Source organism: Epargyreus clarus, unplaced genomic scaffold (assembly GCF_041222505.1).
Source record: "Epargyreus clarus isolate Ecla_fem2 unplaced genomic scaffold, WU_Ecla_fem_2.2 ptg000014l, whole genome shotgun sequence".
NCBI classification, from domain to species: Eukaryota; Metazoa; Arthropoda; class Insecta; order Lepidoptera; family Hesperiidae; genus Epargyreus; species Epargyreus clarus.
The window spans coordinates 12,586,519-12,611,318 of record NW_027332222.1 but is presented as its reverse complement, the minus strand read 5'-3'; the positions used below and the strand labels follow the sequence as shown (position 1 = coordinate 12,611,318).

The 24,800-nt window shown below is 34.7% G+C and overlaps 1 protein-coding gene across 12 annotated transcripts in view; it reads right to left on the bottom strand.

Annotated features, from left to right (window-relative positions):
• raskol (Ras GTPase-activating protein raskol) overlaps positions 1-24,800 on the bottom strand; it is a 200,992-nt gene that overhangs the window by 90,546 nt on the left and 85,646 nt on the right. For 2 of the 12 annotated variants that reach the window (XM_073079033.1, XM_073079034.1), the window contains exon 1: positions 16,933-17,066. The exons of 8 other annotated variants lie outside the window; for them this stretch is intronic. The gene's annotated coding sequence lies outside the window, so the exon portion shown is untranslated. Of the gene's footprint in view, positions 1-16,919; positions 17,073-24,800 lie in introns of those variants that run through there. 2 more of the 12 variants (XM_073079031.1, XM_073079035.1) reach the window with 2 other exon arrangements.

Here is a 24,800-nt window from a genome sequence, read left to right as displayed (position 1 = left end):
TATAAAAAAGTGAGTCAGGTGGACATACTCAAACGCGGCAGATGAGCGCATTTATGGTTTAGGATACTCTACAGGGTGTAAGGTATCTCCCATATCTTAGTCTGCCACGCTCGAGACACTCACAAAATCCCCTCTTGGGCTCCCCAACTATAAACAATTACAAACTTATCATTATTACAAGGAAGTTTGAAACAATTTTAGTTAGACATAATAATTGTGGAGTGACTGACGTTGATATACACACTATAATTGTAGTAAACAACTAATCCGAATCAGTGCATGGTTGCGCTATAATACAGACACATAGGTTTAGTGTTGTGAAATCGGACCCAATGGTTAGTGAATCGTGACTCTTTGTAAAATAAATCACAGGTGCACTATGTTTTTCCAATCTTACAACAATATAAGTACCTAAGTAAAGCAAAATACTAAGTAATATGTCCTGTAGAATACTACAATGATTGCTATACATCAGAATACAGAAACAGTGTAATATGTTAAAATATCTGCATCAATACTTGGAAAATATTGCAATTAGTTTTTTAAACAGATTTTTTTATTAAGTTCCATAAGTATTAGGTGTAGCTTGGTCCCTGTTAAGATCTCTTTATTCTACAATAAAGACATGTAAATGTAAACAAATGGGGTGTTTGTCCCCAATTGTTTACACTGAAGATGTTTATTGTTTTGATTCCGATTGATTTGCCAATAACATATCTCATCAAAATTTTCTATCAAATTCACCGTTACTATGTCCAAAATTGCCTTTTTTCACCATTCTAAGTAGGTCACCTATTGTAACGTATCTTACATCCGGCAGACCCTGGAGTGGAGCCAAGAACGAATTATTCATTAAAATCAGCGATAACATTTTTTCTCAGTATTATTGCGGGGACAGCTGCCTTCAGCCCGAAATACCTCATTAAGTTAATTATAAAACATTCGCGGTATAATTCATTTCGGTCGTTTATTGTACAAGTAAACAATAAGTGTGAATATCTATGTTTTCAGGAGATTGTTGTAACAATGATGAGAAGGCCTCGGAAAATTCGAATGTATTTCAAATGTTAGCACACAAGTAACGAACAAAATACTATCGAAATTTATAGAAAAAAGTGAAAATTAATCGAACAACAAAAAAGAGTGCTTAAAACTTAAAAAGTTAGAACTCAAAGAAACAGGTGAATTCCGACAATATTATTTTTTGTTAACACTTCACGTTGCAAGCATTGTAACGCCCGTCGTAGGCTCGTTAACAGTAAACAATTGCACGATGCGTCGTTACAAAACATTAGATTGTAAAAAGCTTTTAGCATCTCCATTGTTCGGGGGAGTGCTTGCGCCAAATCTAGTATGCACACGTCACAGCGGCGCCGAATACAATGGCGTAAATTATACGGTGATTCAACTGTGTGTACCCTTCAGCACTTCAAACACTGCACAGTTGCTACTCGAGCGCTAATGTGTAACCCTTGCTAACGGCATCCTCCATAAACAAAAACATTGAACTAAAACAATTTCTTGTGACGCACTTTAAGTGTTCAAACAATCGTATCGCATCATTGTGTGACGCATTAGGGCGCAGGAGTTTCCTAGTTTTCAACAAAATAATAAGTACATTACAATCCGCGTGAACGGAAAATTACTTGATTTTCGATAGCTGTGTGCGTTTTAGGTGCAGGCCGATCCCGTATAAAACAATGCCGTGTGTGTAAGCTTTATGAATCACCGAAGAAATAAAGGAAAAGCCATACATATATAGCCCATGTAATTTTTAAGGCGTGCCCAATGCTCTATGCACTAGGACAAAGCAATAATATCCTTCGAACATGAGATTCAGACTCTTAATAACAATAAGGTTATTTTAGATAATATATAGCAATCTACGAGTTCGTGTATTTAGGATTTCGTTGTTTTGTTAGTGTTATATCCAAAGGTACATCGATAATACGAACTATTACTCATCTTCTCGCCCTCGCACACTAAGGTGATTTGCCAGTCGTCCTACGCGTACTACGTAGTTTGTTCATACCTGGGTTGAATTACAAAATGTACTACTCCGTATCTAACTAATTAACAGAACTAATCATACGTTTTTTCTTAAAAACTACCTAAACCAATCCTATATAAGATATAGCTCATAATAAAAAATATAGGTAGAGTTTAGTCATAATCTATTATAATAAAACATACATGTTAATATAAAATTACAATTAGGAAATAGGAAACGTGTTTTTCTTCGCGTGAATACGGATTTTTTTTTAATTTACATATAACACTGTGTATAAAATAGGCTGGGTACATAAATAAAATCACATACTAAGGATAACTTTAAACTTCACATATAACACAAATTAATCTAATGATAAATCGTACATTTGAAGCTCGTAGAGCTCTAGCCATCGCCACACCTATTTCTTTAAGAACAACGGTATAGTAAGGGAGACATACTTTTTCAAGGCATCTCAACTTATTCGTCAAGGGTAACGGGGCATCAATGGCCGTCCTGAGGTAAGAATCTAATTTTGTCTAAGATTGTATTACATACGCATCTGGGCGGCAATAGGCACTTACCATTAGGTGGACATGCTTGTCCACTACTCCTATATTACAAAAAAATAGATAAGATGTCCTTCACATTAACTTTGATCCACCATGGCGCACAGGAGCCGACAGGTGGCCGAGTGCCAACTCCATTGTATACACCATTACCGAACGTTTAATGGCCGTACGAGCCATAAACTATAAATAAGGCTGTGTAACAGTTCATTGTGAGCTTAGGAACCTAACACCACACGACCGGACGCCGAACAAATTGATGTATTCGATTACATCATTTTCTATTTTATTAGGGAAAGCGTTGGGAACATCGCCAGAAAATGCATTTCACACACTAAGATTAGACTCTTCCGCCGGTGCAAGGTTAATTGTACTAAACTAGATCTGAGATCGTATCGTCCGGCGTTCAGCGATGCAAATATGAAACGCCGCATGCTAATACATTGTTGTGTTGTCAACAAGTCTTAATACTACCGATATAGTCAGTTTTTTGCTATGGTGGCTTATGAAGTGCAATGCAAAAAATTGTAGTACTTTGACTACAAATTTAATCAGGATTTTTTGCTATAACGGTTTAATGAGTGTGCCAAACCAATAGTACAGAGCATACTAATATCCAACTTGTCAGCAAATTTATAGATTGCCCGCAAAAACTTGTTGTCCGGAAAAGATGTATAACCCAACACCACCACGACAAAAAATAAAGGTTTGTTATCACCGAGAGTTGAACCTAAAATTTTCAGAATAGTATTATTGTGACACAGATACTTTGCATTATTTTACACGCCGCACGCACTCCGCCACGTAATTCATTAAGTTACGGAATAATTATTAGGTATACTTATCAATATATTTAAAACAAAAACTTTAAATGCCAATTGACCACACCCAAGTCAGCACTATGACACTGGCATTTGACCTCGAGATATTTTAGACAAAAACTAACAGAAAAACATAGCGATCGTTGGAACTTGAATGGAATTAAAAACTTCAACAGTTATGTAAATTAATTGTTGATAATTGTATTGTAGTCATCGTCAACCCATTACTGTCTCACTACTGGGCACAAGGCTCAGAATGAGAAGGATTAGGCCATAGTCCACCGCGCTGGTCAAGTGCGTATTGGTAGACTACACATACATTTGAAAACTTTTTATTCACGTATGCAGGTTTGCTCACGATGTTTTCCTTCACTGTTTAAGGAAGTGATAATTAATTTCGCACACATGTTTTATGGAAAATCCTATTATTTTCCAAAAAATATCCATACCAAGATGCGGGCCTGGGATTTGAACTTCGGTCCCTTCGATCATGAAGCCGAGTTTCTTAACCACTAGGCTATCACTGCTTCATGTATTATTGATCGTATAATACACTTATTACGCTATGATGAAATAATCACAAGCGTAACATCTTCAATTGCGGAGTAAATAGAAAAGCCATTTACTAGAATCGGTAACAACACGACTGGCATTGACAGATTACAGTCAATTGACTACAAAAAATAATGAAGGTAATTCTTTACTCTCGTAAGAGATTCGTGACTCTACATTAATAGAGTAAGACATTAAATCGATAGAGTACTTGCAATGACGTTGTTAGCAACGTCGTTGTTGTTAACATGAAGATTAATGAATAAAATTATATATAATTAAGATAAGCAACTGCACGCAATTACATTGTAATGACAAAAGTTACCTGAATGATACTGTGACTCTTCTTACTAAAAGTTATTAATTTGGCTACAATTCGGCGAACAGAATAATCTACAATGCGACAAGTGCTTATAAATAAAAAAAACAATCTTAGAATTAATAAATAATCCACAAAAAATATGTAAATAACAGAGCATGTGGTGTAGAGTAGAGATTATTAATTCCATCTGCAAGTTTTCACACATTAAGACCCGACGCTTGAGTGGACTCTATGTTATCTTTAACGACCTTATTTCAATTTAATTAATTCACACCAATAGCATATATCAGCAACATATCTCACAAGACATACATTGACGCAACATTACAACTTTAGAATGTTAATCCGCGCGTCTAATCAAATAATAATAGCCTTACGCCGGAGCCTCCCATTCATCGCCTTGCAGAACACGTGCTGCTGTTAGTACGGCTTAATGAAATAAGACAATGAAAACACTGAGAACACTTGAAACACATGTGAACATTATGTATTTTTCTCTTTTTTTTCATATAATAGGTGTAGCAGACGAGCATACAGTCCACCTGATGGTAAGTGGCTACTGCCGCCCATGGACATTTGTTATCAACCCCAGATAGGATTCGATATTCCTACCTGAGGTCAGTCACAGATGCGCCTTTACCCCTGAGGACTGAGCTGGAACGCCTCGGAAGTCTGTCTCCCTTACTACACCCTTCAAAACGGAACACAGCAGCGCTTAACGCTGCTGTTATTAGGTAGAAATAGGTGTGGCGGTGGTGCCGCCGGAGTCGAACCACAAAGGGTTCTACTCCGGTAAATGTATAAGTCGTCTACGGTTATATGGGTGTATATGTATGTTTGGTGATACAACATTGCTGCCCAACATTATCTTACGAAACCTCTAACATTTTCAGAAAACCCTTAATATCGGGTAACTGACTCTGCTAGTTTTCATGGATCAAGTCGAATATTATTTTAATATGAGTTCGCAAATTTTACCTAAAATAAATCCACTTTAATAAAACTAAGTAAAGGTCGTAAAATATATTTAAAACAAGAAATACTGAGTAATTATGGAAAAAGAGCGAGAAAAATAAAAAAAGCTTACACTGTATTACAAATGTATTTAAAGCTATCTTCTAAGTTTGTTTCTTTTGGTTTACAAAAAATTCCAAAGTTTGTTTTATTAATTTATAATAATTTCCAAACGCAAGTTGTTACGTATACGATAATACGTTGTTATATGTATTTCATTTTATGCGAAAATACTCGAAGTGGTTAAATATCTGTGTAGCAGGTAACTCTTACCAAACACAGCCGGGACACCTATTTTTAGCCAACCTCCATTAACTATTTAAGCCCGTTTGCAAGTTACAGCGGAATATAGTGCTCTAACTTTAGCGACTGGAATGAAATACTGTTTTAATTGGCTTTTGAAATTTCAAATATTCGATGTTTTAATTATTATTGATATTGAAGAATTTATGCATTAATAGTTGTCATATTGTTAAGTACGTGATTTTATTAAGCGTCAAGTATGTCTGTGCTAATCTTTATATATATTTCTTATGTGCGTGTGTATGTCACTGAACTCCTCCTAAACGACTGGACTGATTTTGATAAAATTTGTTGTGTGTGTTCAAGGGGACTCGAGAATGGTTTAGATTCACAATTTAGTCCATGGGAAAAGGTTTTTTTAATTAATTTTTAATTCTTAAGTAGTTGTTGATTTTGGAATATTTTACATTGGATTCGACAGACTTCGCTAACATCGTTTCAAATATTCTATCTATTTTTCAAACCCGTAAGTGATAAGGGTTGTTCACCCTTAACATTTATTTTAATTTATATGGCAACACAACGTTTGCCGGGTCAGCTAGTCTTATATATAAAATTCTCGTGTCACAATGTTAGTTACCGTACTCCTCCGAAACGGCTTCACCGATTTTCACTAAATTTTATATGCATATTCAGTAGGTCTGAAAATCGGCTACTATCTATTTTTCATACCCCTAAGTGATAAAGGTTGTTCACCCTTAACATTTTTTTATTTATATGGCAACACAACGTTTGCCGGGTCAGCTAGTAATAATATAAAATGTAATGTGTTAAATATTAACACAAAATTTGTAAATACCTACATAGAAAAACTTAATAGAATACCAATAATTCCTTTTTAGAATTTAATTTACATTAAAATATCTATGACGTTGATCAATGCTTCGATGTTAGGTGAAATAAATACTTTTCATTTAAGGAGCGAATCTTAACATACAAAAAAATAAATTTGAACTGTTTGTAAGTTCAAAATAAGAGTTTTTTTACTAAATATATATGAAACTACATATAATATATACGTTTTTATAAGAAAATCAATCATATTTTTTTGTCTGTCCGTCTGTCTTTCTGTATGTCTCTTCGTTCTGATTAGAAAAAGAATTAGGTACGATCCCTGACAAAAAATCCGAAACCTACGATATCAATACTTTAAACCGCGGGGCTCAGTTCGTATTTAAGTATATGTCTATTCCGTTTAGATTAAGCGCCAATTTATTTCAATTTGATGACCGAGATTCACTCGCAAACATTCAGACTAAATAAGGAAGCCTGTCCTCGTATTTAGTGCCGGTCACCGCGACCTCGGCTTCATTATCTTTACACCGACACTTAGTTGTATTATTGTAATTAACAGTACAACGTAAATGCATTTAAAACAAGTCTGACTGCTTTTGTTTTTGTTTACGTATTTCCCATATATTTCCAATCAGTTCTGATAGAATCCGCTAGGGGCGCTGATTGGAAATGTATGGCAAATACGTATACAAATACCAAAACAGAGATTTTTGTAAAAACATAAAAACTCATATAGTACTAAGAGAAATGTCCCATTATGTATTTATTATTGTTTGTTTTGAATATAGGTTCATCGACCTACCTATTGTTGTATATTTATGGCGATTCATATTCATAATGTTCGTTTTAAGGAAACCTTTTGTAGCGAAATATATTTTATGTGTACTGCGAGAAATATAGTGGTTAATTTTTACATTATACAAAATTAATACAATTAGATTATACCTTCAAGTGATATGTTTGTTTAAAAAGCGATTGCTTGCACATTTTATAATATAAATATTAAATTTCCGAGAATTACCTTTCATTAAAACTACACCTTTGTATCTTATAGTAGGTACATAAAAAACACACATGAAACATAATTTTCCACCATGTAAGCAAAGGCTTTTCCCGTCATATTCTATCATTCGGTATGTTAAGAAATGACTTAAGAGTAACTTTATAACACACTTATGCTAATTCTGCTAAGCGTGTTCGCTGCATTTAACCGGATAGAGCCTGCATCCCCTCATACATTTCGATGGTCGGAAGGGGAAGCCTAAGTCACCCTTAAGCTCACGCGGAAGTCCTACCACTGAGTGCTAAGCGAGTTTTTTTTTATTTTATAATATAAGAATAGCAGACGAGCATGCAGTCCACCTGATGTGGCTACTGCCGCCCATGGACATCTGTAATCAACCCCAGATAGGATTAGATATTCCTACCTGAGGTCGGCCACAGATGCGCCGCTACCCCTGAGGACTAAGCTGGAACGCCTCGGAAAAGTCTGTCTCCCTTACCACACCCTTCAAACCGGAACACAGCAGCGCCTAACACTGCTGTTATTAGGTAGAAATAGGTGTGGCGGTGGTGCCGCCGGAGTTGAACCACAAAGGGTTCTACCACCTTTAAGCGAGTAAGCGAGTAGCAACATAACGCGTGTATAATATATGAAAGAAAGAGGAAGAAGGAAACAATCAGAGAGTTCACCCCTTGTTAAGTACATACTATAGTCCATAACTTCTTTAGTTGACATCAAATAAGTAAGTACTTACAAATGGGTCGCTACTTTTTATCAGTGACGTTATTACAAACGTATTCCATTGGAACGCCTTATACTTATAATTACTTATACTACGCCCTTGAATTTAGAACAAATCAAGATAAACATTATGGATATGAGTTTGTTGTTACAACTCAATAATAACGTACAAATAATAAGTAGATACGTTTTAAAAAAGATTGAAGCGGTTGCGAAATTGCAAAATATTATCAATATCGAAATTATGTACTGCTTACAACACTAAGTGTATCTATTTCAGCTGTGATTCCATCAAATACTTCACTAACCATGAATCGCGACTCGTTTCCATTCCACCTGTGACAATCACAATCTATGTAATGTCGCTTAAAACACAAAGTGTATTTACTTCACCTGTGATTCCATCAAATATTTCACTAACTATAGTTTTCTGACTCGCTACTCCTTTAACGCTAGCAGTAAGACAAACGCTTTAACCATCCTTTAGGCTATGGATAATACCTACCTAATGAATTCAGGCACCCCTTGTCGGTCTAGGAGGGTTCAGACGAGGTGAGCTTGCAATTTAGAGGCAACGTCTGACGCATTAATCACGACCCCTATGTACCTTGCAAATTGCGCGCTTTAACCAAATAAAGAGCATACGAAACATTTTTTTGCGTGTTTACAAAATGGAAATACTTTTCAGCCCTCTGAATGCAGAACAGTGATAGTCTAGTGGTAAAAACTCGCGGCTTCATGATCGAGGTTTCTGAAGTTCAAATCCCAGGCACGCACCTCTGATTTAAGGAGAGTTAGAAATTAATTATAACTTGTTTTAACGATGAAGGAAAAGCATTGTGAAAAAACATGTATACCCGGGAGATCTTAAAAAAAATCCAAAAGTATGTGAAGTCTACAAATACGCACTCAGCCAGCGCGGTGGACTATGGCCTAATTCTTCTCATTCTGAGAGAAGACAACCCAGCAGCGGGACAGTAATGGGTTGACGATGAATGCATAAAATTAAGAATAAAACTACTTGGCAACGATCCACAAGCAACGTCTATGATGGTGTTATTTCAAACTGTGCAGTATGCATCTCCCTCCCACACAGGACACGAGAATTAATAAAAATATATTTATCATCATGAATACATTACACATTGTATGTAGGTAATAGGTATGTATATAATAACGCTTAACACTTTCTACACTCACAGCTCCATACTACGGTTCCCTCTATCGTGGGGGCCATGGACACACACAAGACGAATACACAAACACCCAAACAAAAAAAAGAAATCTAAACTCATCATTCAGATATCAGGCTGGGAATCGAATCCAGAACCCTTTGCGTTCCAGAACTGTGTGTCATTTATACATGGTAACTACTTTTTTTTTTGTTGACGACGGGGAAACCTTCAAAAGGTACCCGACGCCATGGGAGTGACGCCGGGTTATGTGGGATTTTTCACAAAAACCCCCCGGTGGCCGTCCTCAGCCTTTGGCGCAGAACTCCGGGCTCTCCAACGGAACACAACCGGAGTCCTCCTAACGCGATGCCCTTATATCGGGCTCTGCCCTGAGGGAAGCAATTTACGCTCCTCTCACATCCTCTGGTGATTACAGTGATATGCGACCACACAAAACGCCGTCCTTCCCTGGGTCGCTTGCTGGACGGTTTGAGCTCCTACTCTTGCCGCCCGCAACCCCGGAAACTCCTTTTAGTCGCCTCTTACGACAGGCAGGGGATACCGTAGTCCTATTCTGGTCCCGGTACTTCATGGACAACATGGTAACTACCTATAATTTATTATAGTGTTAATGGTGTAAGTTTTTATTTTCCCGTCAAACCAGTTAACGCCAAATGCTATTAATTCCCACCCTTTTTTATTCATGTAATGCGGTATCAGTGGAATTCGCTACGGCCTAATATATTTTACTCATTTAAAAACCAAATCAAAGAACACTATTTGTTTTTGTCGTAATATGTATAATATCGATTTCCCTTTTACATATTTATGTGTAAGTTCTTCACGATGGGATTTTCTGGTATATTTTCTACGACAGTGAAAATAAATGCCTACAAATGTTACCGATTGATTAAATTATGAGTGTTACGTATATTACCTACGTATTCAAATTATATAATATTCGTAATTAAGTCATTCTTGTGACGATGTGATAAATCTAAATAATCTATCTCGAAATCGTAATGTAAGTAGGAAATTAAAATTATGCGTGAGAATATACATAAAAAAAATATAAATCATATAATGAGACTGGCGGCTAAACTTTGATACAACACTATTTATTATTAAAACAAAAACAACACACACATATGTAGTATTCAACGTTGTGTAAACAATTCTATTGACTTCAAGTTAATCCGATTTCTTTCCAAGTCTTGCTGTTGTGTTCAACATTTGTGTCCAAATGTTGAACACAACCGGAACACAAACGGAATCTTATTTTTTATGCATAAAATATATCATTGCGGAAGAAAGATAATTTTAATTCCTATTAACAAAATATCGTATACAAATCGAAGATTATGTGATATATGAAAAACTGTGCTATCATCGAAATAAATCACCTGTGATTTATAGTCGTCAGTCGTCACACATCATTTAACTTTTTTATCGATTTACGTAATCGATTGGAAAACTGATCATAATTTCCATAATATTCACGTACATAATAACATGTTCACACAAATCGACTTTCGCTCAGAATTAAGTTTCTCCTCGTCAACTTGTTTGACTGCTTCTGCGAGTCGATTATCATTATTATGGGATTTAGATAATAGTTGTAATAATTTTATTATAACGTGTTTATTATTTTCTAATGGCCTCATCAGCTCCCGTGTACATTGTACATAACATCAACAAGTAAGAGTAAAGGTTTCGAAAATGTACTTCCGTAACAATAATAGGGTACCTAACAGCGTCTTATCACTTTCTATAAGCTGGGTTACGAGTATATGCTGTTCAGGGCGAGTAAAAACGTACTTTTAAGACACAAATGTTTAATCTTTTTGACATAAATAATTAATCATTTGGTAAATTTTATAGGGATATTACGACCAAGTTATCCACGACACGACACGACAAGTTACCCACGACAATTACTATTCTATTTTCACTTGACTCAAATATTTCAATTTTACCAAAATAGGGTTCTACTACAACAAATTACAACAAGGATTTCACCACAAACATTTTACCATGATTACCAGAAGTAATGAAACCGAACGCAGTAGGTACCATAACATCCGTCTATAGGAAGGAATTTGTTTTAAACCCATTCAGTTTTTCTGCTTCCTCGAGACTGACAACCTTTTAAGTGTCTGTAGAGGGAGACTAGGAGTGGTACTCGTTTTCTAGATAAGGAATTTCGTCTGCGGTTTATTAAAATTTATAATTTCGTTATACTGTGCAATAGTTACTTGTAGGTTTGTTTATGTAGTGTAGCAATAAGCCCAGGGACATAGAATTATCATTTTAGCTGTTTATTTTTGTATGTCGTATAAAATTCTGTCTCTTTCGTTGAAGATCCAAAATCGAAATTAATGCCATGTGTTCATTATAAATGAATAAGTACTTTTAGCGTGAGATATGTCTGAATACTATGTGCAAACTCATATTATCCCATAGTGATGGATTAAAACCTTTTTATTCTGAGATAGGAATTAGTTCCATCGTAACACAAAAGCAAATTAATTCGATAATATCTTAGTACACAATGTGAACGCCGACTTTGAATTATAAAGAAACAATGTATGATGTAAACAGTATAGACACAGGAGTTTCGGCAAAATTTTGAGTGAAAAAATTAACGTAGTACCGTAACGTATAAAGGATAATTACGAAAATTGTTAAATATCTCTACACACCAGCCTCTAAGATAAGCTTATCTTAGAGGCTGGTGTGTATTCTCTATAAGCGTACACAGTACAGTGTATTCTCTCACGCAGTACACAATTTATTTAGAAACAATAGTTTAGAAGTATCAGTACTGAAATGACAGAACGGCTGAATATTTACCAGAACAGAAATTCCAATGTGATAACTTTGTTATTAACCATTAAGTATTTTCCTGTGAGGATATTACTGTTATTTCCTTACCGTCTATATTTTACAACGTGATTTAATATTATTGTATAGCAAACAATATGCACTTTTGTTTATTTCTAATTTATACTAAAGATGTCAATTAAAATACCGTTACAATCTCCTTTAATATTTAACTGATACTAATAAGCAAAATAGCCCACAATTGAGACAAAATATTAAACTATCTTACAAACTTTATTTTAATTGATAAAAGATAAATTTAATTGTAGATAGTACAAGATCTAAGGCAATTAAACACGGAATAAGTAGAGAATCAGTGTCCGATACTATAGATAACAGAAAGTGGGCTCATGACATTCAGTAGTAATTTCCCCTCGCGTGACCAGATCTCAGATTGTCCGTGCAGATGCTTTCAATAGAAACTGATATGGTCTCGACACCCACGACTAAGGGCGATCACACAATGACTACTTAGTGTCGATTCTCCGATAGACATGCGTCCTTCAGTCACGCACTATAATATATCGTGGGAATTGTTTAGGATATAATAATTTAAAGTTCCATGGTAACTAAAGTGTCTCTCTGTTGTACATAAGTAGCTAGTATTATATTTACAAAACTTTTACTTTATTACGATTTTGTTTTGTGTCAGAACTTTGAACCGATTTAGGCGGTACATTCACTAAATGTAAAAAATATAAAATATTATCTTCTAAAAATATTGACTAGCGTAAAAATATTTTTTCTTTCTCGGAAATTGTGTCGAGATGGTACCTATACTCGTAAGATGAGAAACACAATTGACACGTGTAGACTAAGTTAAACGATTAATCCAATTATAAGTATTGATTTGGCGACCTTACAATAGAATAAAGCAAAAGATGAGTCGAAAAATTGTAAGCGTGCAGTTGCCCTAAGAGCCATCGGAACTAATGATTAAATCGGTATTGTATCACCAGTTTCAGGAAATGATCGCAAATAAACGGTACCCAATGGCACAGTACGTGAATCGCAATATTTAGACCGCTTTGGTCACGAAACGCCTAAACGGTTTTTACGCTATTTCTTGGTGTACGAAAGTTCCATAGATTGCATAACTGTGCTATGAAATCTATAATTATGAGGCATCATACCGATATCGATAAAAATACTCTAAGTCATTATTTTATTATTAAATCAGAGTATTATTAAACATCATATTTTCTCATGTTTGTATATTATGTACAGTCAGACTACGTATCTTTTCACTTTTAATTAAATAACTTAAAAAGTCAAGTCCAATTTACTTCCTGATAATGCGCCAACGCTTTCGGTAACGAGAGAAAAGTAGACAATGTAATTACAATAAGAAAGGAAAACAATGGGACTCCGCTCTTCCTATTGTTCACTTTTCGTCGAAAGTTTGCTCTCTACGTTAATATAACATAACGCTGTTAATTGCCCAATAGAAATTGTGATACTATCTTGCTTGTAAATAAACTAGTATCTACGGAAGGTCTACGGAATTTCCCCAAAACAAAAAAAAATACATTTTACAATTCCATACAAGTATACCCTATGACGTGTATGCTACACACAAAGACAAGCAACAAACAGCAAAAATCTACGTACATCATTAGAAGGCCCAACCAAGAATCGAACCAAGAAATCGCTACATAGTAAACACGTATGATGACCGCTGCGCCACACGTTGCGTCAATTAAATCTTAATCAACAATAGGCCCGTAACTAACCAATTAACGTTAAATATTTTGTATAACTAATGTATTTTACTGTAGTGATTGTGTTAAAGAAACGCAATACCGTTGAGTCCCGTCAATTTTTGAAATGGATTTTGATATGGTAATGCTTGAAATTTGAACAAAATCTTGTCTTTTAGTAACAATTTGTTCAAACTGTTAATTAACTTAACAATCTGATTTTGAAAAACTGCGTCAACTTCTGATACACAAATTAAAATAGCTCCGTAAATTGTTTAAATTAGTTAATAGGCTAGGCAAATCATTATGATTTTATTACTTGTCACACTAACTATTAAAGATTATTTTTAAGACGCACTGTAAGATATTACAGTTCTTATATCGCATGCAATTTAAATATTTTAAAGTCCTTTTCCTTTTGTATTCACTTCCAATACATGCATGAGATGAGATGCTATATTGTTTCGATGCCAAAACTATCCCATAATACAATGAGGGTCAATGTAGCCGGATATTGAAGCTTCCACGATCATAATTCAACAGTGCCCTTGTGTACCCAAACAGGGAATGCTAATTTTTGCGGCGGCATTAACTGAAATTGATTGAAATGTGTTTACTCAATCGCATATTCATTGTTTTGTCTGCTACGCCTATATTGATTCATGAGAGCCTAGTACAACAAACTAATATTTAGTTACTAACTACTAGTAACTAAAGTTAACTAAATGTTAGTTACCAATACGGATATGAATAAAATTGCAGTGTATGTCTATAAATTACAATAACGACCATTTTAACTACCCCTTAGCCACTGTTTATTTTCCCCCTACCAAAGCCTGTAAATCACGCCATTAAATCACTATCAAAACTAAAAAAAAAAATGTTTTCATTGTGTGACTATGTCGGCCGAACCAATTTTATCGGGATTTTTATGCAAAATAGTGGAATTTATAGAGAGTAATTTGAGACATTTTAACCAAAAAATACTTAATTGCACATTCACGAATTGTTTTGTCTGCTACGCTTACATTGATTTATGAGTACCTGGTATATCAAACTAAAAGTTAATTACTAACTACAAGTAACTGAAATGTTGTTACTGATACGCATATAAATAAAATTGCAGTTTTTGTCTATAAATTCGAAATACATAACTAGCATTTTATCTACCCCTAAGCCATTATTTATTTCCCCGCTACCAAACCTTGTAAATCACGCCATTGAATCACTACCGGAACTAAAAAAAACATTGACTGTACCGACCGAACCAATGTTATCGGTACTCATGCAAAAATGGAAGAATTTGTAGTGGGCCTATATACGGTATTTTTTGACAAAAATCTTCAGGATTCCACGTAAAAAATTAAAACCCGAAATTTTCAAGGAGTACACGTGGGTGGTATTACGGTGTTTCGTCTAATAATATCGTAACCACGCTGTACAATGTGTTTGCCGCCAGCATAATAAACGTTGTCTGATAGCGGTCGGATTAGTGACCGCTAGTGGCAAATATTAATGTTTATATCCGGGCTTCGGTCGGCATGTTACTCAGTCTGGTGTGTTCATATATTAGTAAAGATACTTCGCCGCCTTGAAATTGAATGAAGCCACAAACGGCTTATCAGTAAGTTCTTTTTTTGAATTCTTGACAAATAAAAACATTTTTAGAGAAAAATTACGAATAAATAACTAATACTGCGTAATTTACATAATAAATAAATAATTATTTCAAATATTTTAGGGACATTTTAGCACGGAGACGTGGCAAAACTTTTTTACGCAAAGTTATTTCAATTCTCAAAATTCTCAAAACTGGGTACATTTTCTTGTTAGGAGTGAGTAATCTTTACTAATCTATCGGTGTGTTGTACAACATCAAATAAGTATTGTTATTTTGTCCTAAGGCTTTGCAACAATTTCAGTTTACTTAAAACTTGTTTAGTAGTCGATGTTTATTTGGTTATTAAGCTAATACTAATTTGAAGGTTACGGGTGTTTAAAGTAACTTAACGTGCTAAAGAATGTTCGAGGGCTCACCCAGGAAAAAAAAGTCACACATTAGATCTGTTCCAACTTGCAGAGCCCTTCATACTCCGTACTCTAAGTATTAGTATTAGTAGTAGTAAGTATAGGACTGAAATAAATATTTCGGACTATTATCTAAAGCGTCTTTAAAACACTTAATAAAAGGTCGTTGACATCGGAAGTCGACTTATCTATAAATGAAGCCATTATGCAAGGATGTTCCGGTTCTTTGTGGGCAAGTCTTTCAACACTGGTCCAGGTGTTTCCAATAGCGCGTGGACACTTGACAGAGACAGATTGTCGGGAAGACAAGAGATCCGAAAATACTCTGCCCCGTACCGGAATTAACGAGAAACATATTATATGCACATTTTGCATATACAAGGTGTATATGCAAAATGTGCATATAATATGGTTATGTAGGTACTGAAAAAATATGTGCATGTATCTCTCTATATTATGTTAATGTAAAAAATATAGAACTTTGTAAGAACAGATATATAGGCAGATATGATTATATAGGTATCCTAAGATCCTAATATTATAAGTGTGAATGTAAGTTTGTTTGAGATTTGCTGCACTTTCACGTTTTAAGTACGTAACCGAATGTCATGAAATTTTATTTAGACGTTGTCAGGGTTTCGAAAAGGACATAGGGTACCAGTATCCTGAAAAAAGTTCTGTTCCCGAGGGATAGAAAACAACTATTTTCATCAACCATTGACCGCGAGCGACGCCGCGGGTAAAACCTAGTATTCGAATAAATATTCATATAATTAATTATATGAATGGATTTCAATGAATCGTAGAAAAACTTTAAATAGGGATATTGCATTATGCGAAACAGTGAATCGTTTCAATTGTAGAGAACTAATTTTCCTTAAATTTAATCACAACACTCTGAATAAATAGTGATTCAAACTAACAAGAGATTTCATGGACAATTTGTTAATATTATGCACCTAAATCGGGCATTACCATGTAGCCAAATACCCAAAATTTCTTACAAGTATACACAAGACATACACAAGATTCTTACAAGAAAGCAAAGTAAACTTTCGAACAGCTGATACGATCACAACACAACTTGCACCGCACTATCACTGGCACGCACTGAGTAAAACTTTTTTCACAAAAGCAACGTTGCGTGTTTTTGAATATCGCTCGATGCCCGGTTTTTCGATGTTCGATTTTCAAACTGATGTTCGATTTTCGAATTAACAATCCCGAGCGATGTGTCGAGTTTGGCGCGGAGTAACGCACTGACGGTGGCGCGCGGTGCGATGCCGAACGCTACGCTCCACGCTCGTCTCTGCTTCATTAGTCACTCGTGTCAGTAGAGAATGTACTTTAGATTAGCTAACCTTTCTTGTTTGCCTTAATTTTAAATGTAGGTATTATAAAATATTATTGATTAATATTCTACTCGAAAACATGTTACTCTATCTCATTTTGTAGTACTATATGTACTAGTACATATATGTCTTTTCGTGTACATTAGGAACAATGTTAGCATTCCAAATGCTTATCATTTTTTACAGGATCTAGTTAATAAGTATTTTACAGTTGAACGATGGTACCATGGTACCTTCGAATTTCAAAAGGTTTTTCAGCTTTCAGCTTCGTCTGATATATGTACAATGAACCTTCTGAAGTCGTAAATATCGAAAATTCTATTATACAATACAACACAATAGTGACAGACAATAATAAACTTATCAAAACAAAAAAATCACGACTCAAAATATACCTACTCAAATTAAGTCATAACTCATATATAGCCAATGGTCGTGAAATAATACTAAAATTAGCAATCAAATGATAGTAATAATATAACAGCAAGAGACAATTCAATCTTTAAAGTTCACTCCCCACTATCACGAGTTATACAAGAGAAATGTGTAGGGGCGTCAAATGTAACTCGTTATGATGATTCCACGTAATTTTCCGCTTAATAACAATTAACATTGAGATCGCGCGAAATGTGAGCTATTCAAAACTACCGCACGAAAGTGCGTGGAGATGTAGAGCTGAATAATTATCAGGGATGTTATGGAGTTCCGTAATCGAACCGAAACTTTCGGATATCCGATATAAAATCTATTACCGTAACCGAAACCGATATGAATGTTTGGAACTTTCAAATAATTTCGGATACGGGAGGAGTCTAAACGAAAAATATATAAACTTAAATCATTCCTTTTTTATTTATTCCTCTTTTATTTATTTCTGTAAATCGCTTAAATTTTAATTCTTTACAATTTAAATTTACTAAAATTACCATAACGAAAATTATCCGAAATTAACGGATAATGATTCCATATCCGTGTGATATCCGTGAGATCTCACACCGGTATCATATTTTTCACATATCCATACCTAGATCCGAAATTTCGTATCCATACATGCCTAATAATTACACACGAGTACTTGGATATAGGCGATGAAGTGGAAATTGTTTATCTGCATAATCTTCACGTTATAAGCAACGCTCGGTGTACATCAATACGATACTGTTATTACAAGAATTACTGTTATACCGTTCATACTTAGCAATTGGGCGAGTAAAATATTGTTTGTACAGTACATAGATTAGTAAAGATACTTCGCCGCCTTGAAATTGAATGAAGCCACAAACGGCTTATTAGTAAGTTCTTTTTTTGAATTCTTGACAAATAAAAACATTTTTAGAAAAAAAAACGAATTAATAACTAATACAACGTAATTTACGTACTAAATAAATAATTATTTCAAATATTTTAGGGACATTTTAGCACGGAGACGTGGCAAAACTTTTTTACGCAACTATTTCAATTCTCAAAACTGGGTACATTTTCTTGTTAGGTGTGAGTAATCTTTACTAATCTATGGCACAGTAGTGTAATCGGACGGTCTGTAGTAATTGAAGTAGTAACTACTTGATGTTAGTAAGCTTAATTCATCACATAAAAAGATGTAAAATAATCAGTAAGCAAGCGTAATTTACCCGATCTGTTTTAGATCTTATCATCGATAGTTTTTCTGTTAAATTCCAACACGAAATCTAATCTCGATACGTTAGGATTCGATTATTTCAAGACTGATGTTAAGACAAGTAAAATTGTGGTACAAAAAACAATATAACTGGACGTTCAGGGCAATAACCTCTTTACAAAATATAACGTCAAAATTGTTACACATCACGACCAAAATCACTGATGATCAAAATGATCTCTTAAACATTTTGGACGTTTACCGCTCATATAGGTAACGCAAGATATGAATATTTACACATATGTCAGGAGGACACGTTTATCCGTTCCAACTCAGTCCTTAGAGGTAGCAACACATCTGTGGCCGACTTCAGGTAGGACTCTACTTTATCTGGGATGGATTACAGATCTCTATGGGCGGCAGTAGCCACTTAACATCAGATGGACTGCAAACTTATTTACTATATTTAAAATATACTATACACTATATTTAGAATTATAAAAAAGTGAAGTAAACAGCCCTAGTTACAGCCCTAGGGCATACACAGGAACAATAGGCAGTAGAGTAGCAGCGGCGCCGCCACGCGCCACGCGGATATGGCAATGCACCGGCTTCGCATAAACAATCCATGTCACACTTATATAGCACCATAGCGAAACGTACCAGTATACTAGGCTGTACTTATCATCAGCATCATGTCCCACTAGTGGGCACAGTTATCACGAGTAGTACCTATGAGGAGAATAGTCATGTCTATTCTATTATTTCTGTTTGCAAAGTATGACCTTTTTAGTACCCTATGTAAAAATAAGATTTTTTTAAAGACCAAATCTATATTAGATTACGTTTCTAAGGTAAATGAAACAAAATAAATTATTAAACATGAGATATGTAGGTAATGAAATTAGAAAAAAAAAACATTTTAAAATTTCTTTTACATTTTTTTACAACATGCGTTAAAATCGAAGAAAGTTTAAAGGCGAGTCCTCAAAATAGCTAAAATTTTCATACTTCGCGAAATATATAGGTACCAAGTATTTTTATATTCCAACATGATGAATAACTCTATGTATCAGCCCTATCACCCACAACTGAAACAATAGACAGCAGAGTACCAGCGATAACCAACGAACAGTAAAATGCACCCGCTTTGCATATTGAATAATCATCAGTGACTCACCGAGATTGACTTTGACCAAGATTGTCTTATATTTATGCAAATATTAGCAAGGACTTCATATTAAACCTTCTAATAAACCCTTCTATAACTGTTACTTTTTACCCGACTGCGAAAGGTAATGTATTTTGAGTGAAAGTATCAATGTATGTCATAGATTAGTAAAGATACTTCGCCGCCTTGAAATTGAATGAAGCCACAAACGGCTTATTAGTAAGTTCTTATTTGATTTCTTGACAAATAAAAACATTTTTAGAGAAAATTTACGAATATCTAATACTGCGTTTACATAATAAATAATTAATAAATTTACATAATAAATAAATAATTATTTCAAATATTTTAGGGACATTTTAGCACGGAGACGTGGCAAAACTTTTTTACTCAACTATTAACTCAATTCTCAAAGCTGGGTACATTTTCTTGTTAGGAGTGAGTAATTTTTACTAATCTATGATGTATGTCTCATTTTTTGACGCCCCGCAGCCCAAACGACTTATTTTTTAATCTTTTTTTTAATTGTAACAGTTTGAGGTATCGATGGATTAGTCCAAATTATGGGAATAATATAGTCTATATTTTTAAGGAGTCGGGTGGTTTGAATACTTGGTGGCTTTATGTGATGAAAATAATAAAACAAGATAACAACTAACGTGTTGCTAAGTAGTTGTTATCACATGTAAGCGGCGTCACTAAGATACGATTCTCATCTGAACTATACCTAACGACTAAGTTTAATCACACATGTGGAACAATCTCCCGCAATCGAGGAGTTCTGCCGCCCTATTTTTTTCAATATACATACATTCTCCTAGATCGGTAAACCCATAAACAAAGTATTAGTTACTACACGTATACCTTAATTTATTTACAGGCACAAAGCTAATAATAAAACAAAGCGTAGATAAATTAATGTTTTATATACAATGTGATACGATACATACGTTAATAATTAACCAATTATTAAATTATCAAATCACTTTGTGACCTACCATGAATCACAATGTTAAAATAAACTGATACATATTAAATACAATTTTCAGACGAATTTCCGGTTGCTCGATAATGGCAAGAACAATAATTTGTCCTCTGTAACCTACAATTAGTTAAATAAATATTCCTTGTTTATATACAAGTAAATATTGAGGAATTATTTTAATAAGACTGCTATTAATAGCGGATACAATGTGGTCTTTTGAAATATGGTAAATCCCTTGGTTCGGATGTGCGCAAAACCGTCACATCTACTTTTAACATGAATATATTATCTTACATTTTGTGGCTTTACTTAAGGCATTGTTCAATAATTTAGTTGTGTTTTTGAACACGTATCACCGATAAACTAAACCGGTATCGAAAAGTTCACTTTTCACCTTTTAATTCGATCGCCTAACATGAATTACAAAAACAACAAATGAGCCCAAAATCGATGACTTTACCCGAATGCGAAGTCTATACACTATACAGCCAAAACAGCTTGATGGAACTTTTAGGCAGTCGAGATTTTGTTTTTACAATAATCGCTACTTAATAATACTTAAATAATAATCTATCTACCTGCTGGCTCCACGATGAAGTCCGCTGTTGGTACCAAATGATAAATTATTATTTGAATTACATAAGTAAATTCGCGAAGTTTAAAACCAAAACGACATTGAATAGATTGTAATCGACTTCCTAGATTTCTTTATATATTCACTTCGTTACATATAAACAAAAAATCAATGACGCCACATACTTAATATTTGATTTTAATTAAATAGTTATCGGTCCGCTCCATCAAAAGAACCGTAAAGTTTGAAGGTGTTATCGAATGTCTGATTTCGGACAAATTAGATAGACTTACATAAAAGTAGGAACTGGCCAAGTATAATTGTACAGCATTAACCTTAATAACAATTAAAATCACAATGGAAAAATGAACTTCTACAAACACAGACAATATTATAATTAGTAACATGGCCTACTTTGTTCTCTAAAAATATCGACTTTTTCGTAATATAAAAATTGTTATTTACAGTTAATTCTTTGTACCCTTCGATCGTATTGTTGATCGAAGTTTGTACCCTGAATATAAATATTTTATCGTATTAAATTTAAAAAATGGTGCATTGGTGAATGTGGCGACACAGGGAACAGGAGCTTGTCTAAAAACATTTCAAAATCTACCTTAAAAGTACTCGTATTAACAGTCTTAAAACACAACTTTGAACACAAACTGGCCCTCATGAAAGTTCAATAACGTTTTGTTGGCCGCCTCGGGACCCGCGGCCGGCAATACGCACCTTATACGGAATAAGACTACTTTTTCATACTCACGATCGAGGTGACATTCTGTTCAATACAATATTGGAATACAAGGAAAGCCAATAACGTGATTGCAAAGTGGTAGCAATTCGGTTTCCCATTCTTCATATTCCGGTTCGAATTCAAGCTAACTAAGCGAATTGGATATTCAATAACAGTTGTCTTAACCATGGAAAAAAGCATGTGAAACTTTAAAAATATATATAAATTTATATTTACCACGCATTAATTAGCTATGGCGTGGCGTGGCGGAACGGCCACCATACCGGTCTAACGCGCAAAGGGTCCCGAGTTCGATCCCCGGCCAGACAGATATATAATTGATGAATTTAGATTTCTGTTTCTGGGTCTGGGTGTTTGTGTATTTGTCTATGTGTGTGTCCATGGCACCCACGACACAGGGAATCCTAGTGTGGGGCTGTGAGTGTAGAAAGTGTTTATTGTTTATTGTTTTTTTATAATTAGCTTTACCTGTATGTATGTATATGACGGAAACTTAGGACTCGATGTTTACCCACTTTGAACGGTCCGATTAATTTAAAACTGAAGAATTATGAAGAACTGATGACAATACACAATTTTAATAATTTTGTTCTGTTCTCCTCATCAGAATCGTCAGGATTAACGATTTTCCTTACGCTATTTTACCGTGGTTTTAGTTTTTGTGCTATAATTATTTTCATATGAATGTAAAGACTTTCTCTTCTTATTATTCTGACACCTGTACCCAGTAACAGGTTTATAATACAAATTGTAAAGGGAAAAGAAAATTAAAATATAACTAATTCTATAGGTATAGGTTTTTGTTATTATGATGTCTGGGATTTTTTTCGATGCTCTATATAGGCGTTACTCATAAAATGATTCATCAAAATACTGTTTAATCGAAGCGCTATGTACGCAAGCTTGAATTAAAATAATTATGAGCTAAACCCCATAGACAGTATGGCGTGTGTATCATAAAATAACACGGTTATGTCCCTTCTTGGTCATACAAAACAAGTGGTATGTAAACTTAAGTTAATTTTGCTACATACAAAACGATATTTTAAACATTTTTTTCATATTTGAATTTGTTTTTAATTTTTAATACACATGCGGTATTTTGTCGCATATGTATTTAAGTCCTTTTTAGCAATAATTAACAAATTTCCCTCTAGGCAGTAAACCATTTCAAAGATTTCTATTTCTAGGCAGTTAATCTAACTCACCGACCGGATGCGCCTAATATGTACACAAACATCTGCTTGCGTAGATTATTCGGATGTCGAAATTATGCCATTTCACTAATAAAACCCGTCCTGGGTTGTGTTAAAAGTGTACACAACTTTGACAGGTATTCCTAACCGCATTGCGTGCTGTCATTGATATTCAGGTCGCGTGGAACATTCGCTGAACGGAGCGAAGCCACGATCGTCTAAGCTTCCCTATTAGTCCTCAAGCCACGCGTCGTGACTCAAATTCGGTGTTAAATGACACACCGAACCGTTGCCCCCGTAATTTTGAACGTCATTAGCTTCGTTGCTTCTTGAAGTCTCCGCTTACTTTCATTAAACAAATTGACTCAGAATTTTACGAACCTACACGGAAACATGAACAATAGATTCGTGTTTCTAAATCGTAACAAACTTAAGGCATATTTGTGTCAACCAAGCGGAACCCAGGAATATGACGGCAGTGTTGAGAGCAAACAAAAAAGTTGCTTCTAAATTAGAAATTCCTTTTCTTCAAAACGACGGTAGTCTTCTATTTCTGAGGCGTCAATCGCTGCCGTGTTTTCTATCTGACGCTGCCTGACTGAAAGTTGCCGTTGATGAGAGACCGGCTGACACTTTTTTGGATAAAAATAAATCATCTGGAGAGAACTCTTTCCCGAATCATATCAGATAAAAACAGGAATCTTTCTTGGTAACTTTGTTACAATTTATCACTGTCAATCCTTTAGTTACGAGACAATATCATATAAGTACTAGAAACTTTTACAAAAATAAAACACTATTTTGGGAAGCAATCTATTAATAAAGTAAATACTCGTATTGACAATTCTGATATTACAAGGTTTTCATAAAGCTGACCTCCAATCAGTATTAGCATGAAATACTTATGTATTACCACAAGGCAACATTGATAAAATGATTTTATGGATATTTTTGACACACATACGAGTACGTTAAAAGCCAACACTCTCTGTAAACGGGAGAGCGTTGTCAATTAAAAACGGCTGGGCCCTAATTGTGTCCATTTAAGCCCGATTGCGCCAGGTCCGTTATAGCTCGGAGTTAAGGGATGACGTTCACTACCTAACTGCCTTTGTTCATAATTCCTCATGTGTGCAAATATACTGCAAAAACCAATTTTTAAACGACTCTACCATAAACACAAATTTCCTGATACATTAGTTAAATGAATCCAGATGTTTTGAATAACCGTATTTAACCGTACATAAACGC